Source organism: Cryptomeria japonica, chromosome 10, assembly GCF_030272615.1.
Source record: "Cryptomeria japonica chromosome 10, Sugi_1.0, whole genome shotgun sequence".
NCBI classification, from domain to species: domain Eukaryota; kingdom Viridiplantae; phylum Streptophyta; class Pinopsida; order Cupressales; family Cupressaceae; genus Cryptomeria; species Cryptomeria japonica.
This window is the reverse complement of record NC_081414.1, coordinates 228,247,441-228,257,286: the sequence shown is the minus strand read 5'-3', so window position 1 is coordinate 228,257,286 and position 9,846 is coordinate 228,247,441. Positions and strand designations below refer to the sequence as shown.

Genomic DNA, 9,846 nt, shown 5'->3' with positions numbered 1-9,846 from the left:
TTAATGTAGGCCGATGTTTTGTGTTTGCAAAAGATAGACACCTCCAACAAAACTATACTACCTACGGGCATAAAAAGCTCAATTCTAACTTGAAACATTTCTTGACAACGAATGAAGTGTATTTTTTAAGGTCCAATACCTATCCAAAATTATAGTTCATACATGTGAATTCATTTTATATTAAGAACACTTTCCAATTTGCATCTTTAGAATTTTATGTTAAGTACACATATATGCTAAAAGACAATGTTTAGCGACCTTGTTTGAAGAAGAGAAGATAACAAAAACGACAAGTAACCTGAACAAAATCCATTAAAAGAAGCAAAATCAATAAAGAGTTGGTAAACAACAAGAACTAACTAATGAAGTTATTAGTTGTTTCGTATATATCAGACAATTTGAGTTCCAAATCCTAAAACTCATAGACTAAATGATCTCATAAATATCAATAAAAATTTTCATTTCATTTTCGAAACTTACCTTTCTATTTACCATCATATTTTTCTAATTACTACTTCAATTAAATTCATGCATGTCACTCTCACTTTCTTTAAAAATAAAATAAAATAAAAATCCTCTTCCTCCCCTCTTCAATTTTTTCTCTCATTTTTCTACATTCTGTCTTTCACATTCCATTTTAAAATATAAAGCAAATGATTTCTCGTGTCTTATTTATAAACTTTGGCGGGTTTTAATTGCTTTCATCGCAAACTTGTTAAGTACGTCGTACTCTGTTGCTTTCTTTCCGCCACCCTTCACTTTCTTTTCTTCGCTGCTTCTTTTTCCTTTCACATCAAAGCTTTAATTAATCGATTTCCTCCACCCAGCTAACATTTTTTATATAGATAGAATTATGCTGGAAAATGGAGCGCATTGAAAGCTTAATGGCGGCCATTTATCTTGAAGTTCACTACTCTATGCTGGCTATTTGAGCACCCTTTTTAACTTTTCTACTCTCCATACTTGCAGATATCATCTATGCTATGCGACAATTGCAGGTAGGCTAAGGCCTACTGAGGCGCATTTTCTTTAACAGATTCATAAGATTTCAGGATAGACTGTTTGCAAAATGGTTCCATAGACGGCAGGATTTATTTAAAGATAACTTTCTTATGATACCTGGCTGTTGGTATTACAGCTAGTTTGCTCTGATACGTAGTAAAAGAATTGGTCTTTTAGCCTTATAGCTCCACAAAGGAGCCTCTTTTCAATACTAGGTGAAGTAAGATAGATTGAAGGGTTTTTCTAAACGTTATTATAGGGTTACAAAATTTTACGACCGAAAACTAGGAGGTCCTGCTCGGGCGGGCTTTAGGAGTGGAAATTAAGAGCTCATGATTGTGGCGGGCAAAGATTGAAATTGTGGTAATAGTGGTTTTTGTGGTGTTTTAGATCATCGATCGGGTTTCTTAGCAGTGGAAGGCGAGGATTCAGAGGCTTCTGCAGTAAGATCTGAGGTTCAGTTGTAGCGGTTTGTGAATTCCAGGGAAGGTTGGGCTTCTGTGCTTCTTGCCGATTCCTCCATCAATTTCAAATTTGTGGTCTTACCGGACAAGTAAATAAATCTCTGTAACGGTAAGTGCAAATATCTGCACTGTTTTGGCCTTCAGTTCTGTATTTTTTTGTTTTATTGTTGAAAGCTTTAAACAATATTTTGGAGGTTGAAGTTATAATTTTATGTTTTCTTTGTTGGTATTGCTTTATTTGATTCCCTGTTAGTTAAGTTTATTTTGACGCATACAAAATAGCACTCAGAATTATTTTGTTTGGAAAGGGGAGACCCAGGGTTGTGAATGATAGGATTAATGAGGGCTTTGGGTTCAATTCTGATTTAGCCATTATTATTTGCGCTCCTAAATCACAACCTTTGCCAGCAAGCTCACCAAGTTATAGAAGCTAGGATGTCTATTTTGGGGGGATTGAATCTGTGGCTATTGACCGTTGGCATCGTAATGGAAGTTGCAGACGAGCAGATTGAAATTGGCTTTCTAACTGAAGCAATTTGGGAAACTGGACGCCTTTAGAGAGATTCCTCTTTTGTTGAGATGGTGAGAGCAATCTTTATTGAATAAATAGCAAACAGAGATTTCACATTTTAAATCCTTAAAGACGAACTAACTAAATAGTTTACAAGTAGAGAGACGTGCAAAAAAAGCAGTTTAATCTGCTGTAAAAACTGATGAAGATTAGAATAAGATTGTGTCTGACTAGTTGCATTGTGGGCAAAATTGAGAAATATTTTTATCTCGAGTCTAAATTTGTTCCAAGGAATGCCAATTTCATGGATACCCCCACACTTCTCAAGTGCCAATTACTTGGGACGATGGAGTTTAAAGTGCTTCTGATGTTATAATGCCCGAAGCGATCACTTAAGGCATTAATGAACAAGAATCGGATGAACAAATTTTTCACCTTGCAAGCACACCATCAATGCATCGCATTGCACAATAAAACAGGCATAAGATGTTTTGACAAGCACAATGACACCTCTTATGTTCATCACCTATGCATTCAAGTGTAGTGGCACAAGTGAAAGACTTCACAACTATGGGACAAGTCACCGCATTGACCACATGAGAGCATGGAGCCTTCTTCATGTTGAAAATAAGACACTGGTCCATGATCTTGTTCTCTCATGGCCACAAGGAATAGGAAGGAGAGTTACACTCTAATAATACCTATTCCAAAACAACACCAAACGAAATTCCATGCAAGGGAATACCTACACAAGAGATAGTTCAACTAGAAGGTGCAAGACCTCAACCAATTGAATTGTCAACCAACCATTTTGTGCAAAGGCATGCATCCCAATACAAAGAGGGGAATAACTTGCAAGGTACAACATCTTTTGACAAAGTAAGATGATAGGAAGACTAAGTAGGCCCATGGGAACAACAAAATTTTCTTGGGAAAATGATTGGAAGTGCCCACAATCTGACAATAGAGGATAATAGTGCACAAATTGGACACCAATACTGGACCTTGACACTTGCATGTTGTTCTATAGACCCAAAAATACAATTTAGTCTTGGAAAAAAGTGTTCGGGACAAGATTTTTCTATAATTTGACAAAGGTTTTTTCTTGAACTAGACTAGTTCATTCACATGATATTCACCCCAAAATAGTCAAACGAGTCTTGTCAATCTAGCCTCTAGGATTCCAACTTGCACAAAAGACACCCATATAGGGTTAGGGTGAGTGGGATAAGTGGAACCAGGCTTAGAATTCGACGACCACCCCTACCTATCATATGAAAGTTTAATGACGGTTTGGTCATTTTAATGCCTTCCATTTGATGTTTTAAAAAAAAATTAATTGTCAAAAAATAATATAAAAGGAATTTAAAATTGAAAAACAATGATAAATTTGTGATATATGCAAAAATCTTAAATTTACTAAGCAAGTTTTTAAATTTGTACCAAATCATATTCAAGATAGTCTTGTTTACAATTATATCCTATTTTGAAAAGTTTTTAAATTAATATATATTTATAATAAACATTATAGAATTGTATATATTACATATTAATATTAAACTATGATCAATTAATAATTATTAATAATAAATGTTAAAATCTTAGATTTTATATATGACAAGTTTCTAAATTCATATAAAAAATAGGAACTATTTTAAAAAATTCATATTAAAATTAGAAATAGTTATATCTTATCTTTTCAAAATATACTAAATTAGATTGTATTTTTATAATAAATGTTATAAAATAATATATATGAATATTATAAATTAGAATACTATATTATATTTACCTATAATAAAATTTTACGCTTTATTAATAATTGTAAGTGTCATATACATGGTTTATGAAAATATAGCATGTCAATCCATATGGTCTAATAAATTTTTGAGTTGTCATTTATGGTCCACAAGTGAAAAAACGACCATATAGACCATCAAATTCTTGGCTTGAATGGTGTTAATTTTAACACTTTCAGATTAACTAAACTCAGAAAATCAGAATTTGTTTACCAATTAGATTAATTAGATTAGAGATTTATAGTTTCAGATTTAACCATTGTGAAGAAAGAGAATGAAATAAAGACAAGACACAGTTACCTTGGGAAAACCTCCTAGAAGGAAAAACCCAGCCAGAAAAGATCCTCGGATCTGATTATGGATTATGGTTATGCAATCATTACAACACTTATCTCAAGAACTTGTAGAAGTAGATGTTGCTGTCACAGAAGGAATGGCAAATTGGTTGGCTGTCATATGTGTGTTGGTTGCTGCTGGCTTGCTGCTCCTTTAACCCAGATTTGCAGACCCTCAAGGAATTCGCACTATCTTCACTAAGTTTCGCTGACTTCTAATGATGGAATTCACACCTCAACTGGCAGATTCAAATTGCTGATATGGCAGATATAATTTCTGTAGGTGCAGATGTAGACTTTCTTCCTGAAGTTCGCATTATCCAGACTTGTATATTTCGCATGAAGTGAGAGCTGAATGGATGATTTGTGATGAGGGTTGAATGCTCATTTATATGTGGAGCGAACCCCTTTAACATGTCGGCTTTGCAAAGTAATTAAAAACCTTTTAATTATTTAATTTGCTAAATGCGAAATTTAGGATAGGCCCTATCATGAGGCGTGTAGACTTTAGTGTGGAGTGGAGGTGAGGCGTGGAGATATAGGGCCCAGCCCTTGTGCGTTGGAGAAGGGGCTGGCCCCCTTAGGCGGATTCCAATGTTGCCCAAGGCAATTGGAATCCACCGCCCTAATTACAAACAACAAATGGAACATTCACAAGACTTGTTTGAATGTTTCAAGCCACTGACATTACCCTCTTGTATGCATGGACACACACATACAATAGGGTTAAGTAAACTAGGGGTGCAACCTCCCTTAGGATATTGTCAAAACCAACTTCCAAATACAATCCATTTTTTTCAATTAAACAAGGCACATATTCATTTACTCTATTCATGTGTTCGTTTTACCCAAATATAAAATGAGGTTCTCTAATCCATTTTATCTCCACATAGAAAATATGATGGCAGCAATTCAAAATTCTGTGCATGTTCGATATCAATGTCAAAACATACCAAATGCAAGAATAGGCCCTTCACCACTTATGTGGGTGGATCACAATCACATTATAAATATAACTTTACACCTTTTGAAGCAAACATTATTACTGATCATGATTTCAAATGTAACAAATCATGCCAAGTTACCAAATCGGGTGTGGGCATGGGTACATGTACAAGAACCTAGTACATGGGTATGGGCAACTTTTTTTTTTTTGGTCCTTGGATACGTGGGTTTGGGTACGCCTGTGTATATATATGTATATGCGTGTGTACACACATATATATGTATATGCATGTGTACACATATTTGTATATATATGTGTACACATATTTGTATATATATGTGTATGTGTATATGTATAGGTATATATATACATATACACATATACATATACATATATACTGATGAATACTAAGAGGGGGGAGTGAATTAGTATGCCAAAGACCAATGCACTAAAACACTTACACAGTCTAAAGATAAACCGGTAAAGCAGTCTAACAGTCAACCCGGTTACCACACATGCAAACCAAAATGCGAATAAAGCATTCACCCACAAAAGCAATACAACCATAACACAAGATATTTGATGTGGAAACCCAACTGGGAAAAACCACGGTGAGATGGAACTCACATGTCACTATCTGCAGAATAGAAACCAGACTGGTTAAGGTCAGACCGGTTAAGGTCTTACAATGTTCTTCATCAGAACAAATCCTGTTAGGAATCTCAATCTCTGTTAGGAGATAAGTCCGATTAAAGACTACCTTGTGAGAGGATTTTAGATTCACATGTGTGAACCACCTTGTTAGAGGATTTTACAAAGGCTTTGAGGCCTACTCGGTTAAGGGCTACAAACTTGTCAAAGATGTGAGTAATCAACGAGTGTTTGATCTATCTAATAGCACAAACTGCTTGGTTAGATCCAGTATTGCTCACAGCTAATGCATTCCAGCATTACTTCAGTCTTCTCTATATCTCTCATAGTTACAACTTGATCTTCTCAGATAAGATCGTTCTCACAGCAACTCAACTTCCACCTTAAACCCTAGCACGACATTAACCCTTTCAGCAACAACTTAAAACCTTAGACATGATGTCCTTTTAAAGGAATCTGATTTCATGTCGGTCCAATAGGATTACATTACAATTTCCTATGTTCAATGAATCTAGACATACTCAGTAACATGACACAAGAAGCACCGTCAATGTGTTGGCACCGTCAAACAATCGGTGGATTGGTAACTCATCACAAAATGCCGGTTGGTAACTCATCACAGAGTATTACCGGTTCATACAAAATACTGGTTGCTGGTTTGACAAAAATGAAGACTGGTAAGAATGTGTTGTGCCGCTTTGCTCCCTCGTACCGCTTGTGATCTACGAACCGCTTGGGGTCGACATGCCGCTTCAGACTGGGAAACACATTCTGCAACATCACCACTAGTCTAAAGACTAGTATACAACATACCGGTTGGAACAAATACCGGTTGAGCACAAGCTCCTACATATAAAGGGGATCACAATACAAGTGTGTGTCCATCAATGACAATCACAACATAAATAAACAAAAATGCCAACAATCTCCCCCTTTGGCATTGATGGCAACACTTAGGAAAATAAAATTTTGACATCCAAGTGTTTTACAACAAAAACTTGCCATTAACAAAATTGCTCCCCCTAAGCATATACACTATCCCTTAAACAACACAGTGTATAGCAATTTTGCTTACAGAGCATAATCATCAGAGCATATAGCATATATCACAGCATATATATCAAAATTTCAAAACAAATACTTCTCCCCCCGTGTCAGAAGATCAAAATTTTAAAACCAAAAACCAGATATACTTCTCCCCCTTTGCCAACAATGACAAAGTATCGCTGAAAAACCTTGTTTCCACATATATATATAAAAGTTTATGACAATAATGAATAATACTTGTCAAAAACTGATTTATAGTCCTGCAAAAATTGTTTCATGGATAGGGACCAGGACTCAAGTAGGGAGGTTGCCACTTCCTTCTCTGTCTGCATCTGGGATACCTGTTCCTCCATGGCATCTACTGTGCTCAGTCCCTGTGTGACTGTCAGGGCATCCAGGTTCAGATAACACTTCTGAAGAATTTGCAGTCGTGTAAGTAATACTAGTTGAAGCTCCTGCAAATCCCTAGACCATGTACTGATCTCTTGCTTCATCTTGGCTAACTGGATCTGGAACCGGTGAACGGTTTGCCCATATGTTGCAAAGGAATCATAAGGAGTCTTAAATGTGCCCAAGTAGGACTGTAAGTCCGTTTGAAGCTGTTGCTTCTTGGCTAGCACATCATCACAAAACAGATGAGGTTGACAGATTTTGCTGAGTAGCAAGTTTCCCTCATCCAAGGCATTCCTTATGTCCTTTTGATCTTTCAGCATTTCAGTCCTAAGCTCATTCATCTTCTTCACTAGAGTAACATTAAGAGCCTTTTGGTGCTCTTTCTTTACATTGGCCTCTGCTGCTTCTTCTAGACTCTGCACCTGATCATCCACTACAGTACATAGAAGTTTGAGTTGTGCTAGTGATGATTCAGTGTAAGGAAGATTAGTACCGGGGATTAAACCGGTAAGTGTGTCTATAGCTGCCTGAATAATATCTTGTTACCTTTTCCTGCGAATGACTTCAAGGCGCTCTTGGGCAACCTTGATGCTCTGCATAAGCTCAGACTCACTTGCAGATTGGAGATCAATAGGACTCGAAATAGCAGCCAGTTTGGCTTGGCTCCCGGTTGCCTTAGGAGTTTCCATCTGTGTGCTCTTCATTGCTTCAATTGTCTTGTCTGCTTCTTCCTTCTTTTTCCTCTCCTTCTCTTCTTTCTCTTTCTCTTCTCTTTTTTTCTTCTCTTCCTCTTCCATCTTCTTCTTGTCTTCCTCTTCTTTCTGCTTCTGCTCTGCTTTTGCCTTCTTCTTTGCTTCCTCTTCCTTCTTCTTCTGTGCTTCCTCTTCCTTCTTCTTCTTCTCTTCCGCTTCCTTCTTCTTCTTCTCTTGCTCTTCCTTCTTCTTTTCTTCCTTATCCTCTTCTTCTTTCTTTTTCCTATCATCTTCTTGCTTCTTCTTTTCTTCATCTTTTCGTTTCTCCTCTTCCTCTTTTCTCTTCTCTTCCTCTGTTCTTTTTCTCATCTTCATCCCTCTTCCTTTTCTCTTCCTGTTCCTTTGCCGCTTGTTCTGTGTCCTCAGCTTGTTCACCACCCTGATCGGCTTGTTGCCCCTGTTCAGTTCCTTTAGAAGGTATGTCCTGAGTGACATCTTCTACATCCAGGGCATCGACATCGATGGTGTCGATTGGTTCTTCCACCAGGTTTCCTTCCTCATCAAAGACCTCATCCGGTTTGGAAATAACCGGTTCCTTTTCCGCTTGGAGGTTGGCCATTCGTGCTTTGTGGGAGCTGATAGCATGAGCCATATGCTGATGAGTATCTTTTTCAACATCATCAATTCTCCCCTCCAACAACTAGTCTTCTTCTCCTTGTGAAGAAGAGACCTTTATTTTGATCCAGGGCATCAAATAATTCTGAATTTGAGAGTTCGGGGAAGTACTGTGCAAAGACTTTCTCCCTAATCTCCTGTTCCTTTTCAATGGCAATGCACCATTTATTATCTAATGCTTTAAATAATGAATCCGGTGTCTGTGATTTAATCTCTGATGGTGACCGGTCATTTTTACACAAATAAAGAATGATTTCCTGTATTACTTCATCTTTTTCCTCACTATTAAATTCATCATAATAGTCTACTAAATCATGAAGTAACTTTCTCCTAATATTTTTTTATTTTACTGTTCTTTGACAATGTGTCAAAGGTTTGTATGAGGAGATGTCTATATTTACCGGTGCAGATGCTGCCGGTTCATTCTTCTTCATCTTCTTTGTCTGTCTTGCCTTCTTTGGCTATTCATCAGACTCAGTTTCTTCGGAGTCCGGTTCATTTGCCTTAGTCTTCCTCTTTCTTTCGAAGACTTTTGCCGGTGTTACCTCCGGTTTCTTCTTTGCCGGTGACCGCTTGGTCACTCTTGGAGTTACAGTAGTAGCCGGTGCCGATACTGCAGGCACTGCCTTGGCTTTCTTAGCTGCCGGTTCTTTTCCTTTCTTTACCGATTGTTCTTCAGCTGGTGCAATCCTCTCCAAGTAGGTTCCGGTCCTCTTAGCCTTTGGATCAAGAGGCGAGGCAATAAGGGTTGAGGCATACCCTTCCAACATGTCAAACATAACTTCATAGCCCATTGGCTCTACTTCCTCCATTCTAGGCTCAACAGCCTCCATTAAGCATTTGTCCATCTGAATGGTGAAACAGATGTCATCTTCGTATTTCTTCACTATGTCACCTGAGATTCTTACCCTCTGACTCATCTTTCTTCTGAACTCATCAAAATATTTGTTCAGTACCTCAGGGTAGCCGGTTCCAATGGCTTGTACACTTTCCTTTATTTGCTTGGTTACCGGTTGGTCAGGGGACCACTGGACATCTCCTACACCCGGAAAGTAGCCTTGGAAATAAAAGAACAACCCTACCAGTAGTTGTCCAAACTTAAACCTCAGTGAGTTGTCCTGTTTGATTGCCTTAAGATTTAACAGGAGTTGCCTCTGCATGCCGGTGCATAAGTCAAAAGATGCATCCTCTTTTATCATTCGGTAAGCGGCATTTACCGCTGCGGCAGATACAAAATTAATCCTGCTGGCTGAAAACGTTCTGTATCCTATCACCATGTAGGCGTATTTCACCAGATCATCCTTGATAGGATTGACTGTCATACCCCGTGA

General features: G+C 37.6%; 1 protein-coding gene across 1 annotated transcript in view; it reads left to right on the top strand.

Moving 5' to 3' along the window:
- The first annotated feature begins 753 nt into the window (after positions 1–753).
- LOC131077808 (eukaryotic translation initiation factor) overlaps positions 754–9,846 on the top strand; it is a 139,796-nt gene continuing 130,703 nt past the window's right edge. The window contains exons 1-2 of the mRNA XM_059213215.1: positions 754–998; positions 1,393–1,575. The gene's annotated coding sequence lies outside the window, so the exon portion shown is untranslated. The remainder of the gene's footprint in view (positions 999–1,392; positions 1,576–9,846) is intronic.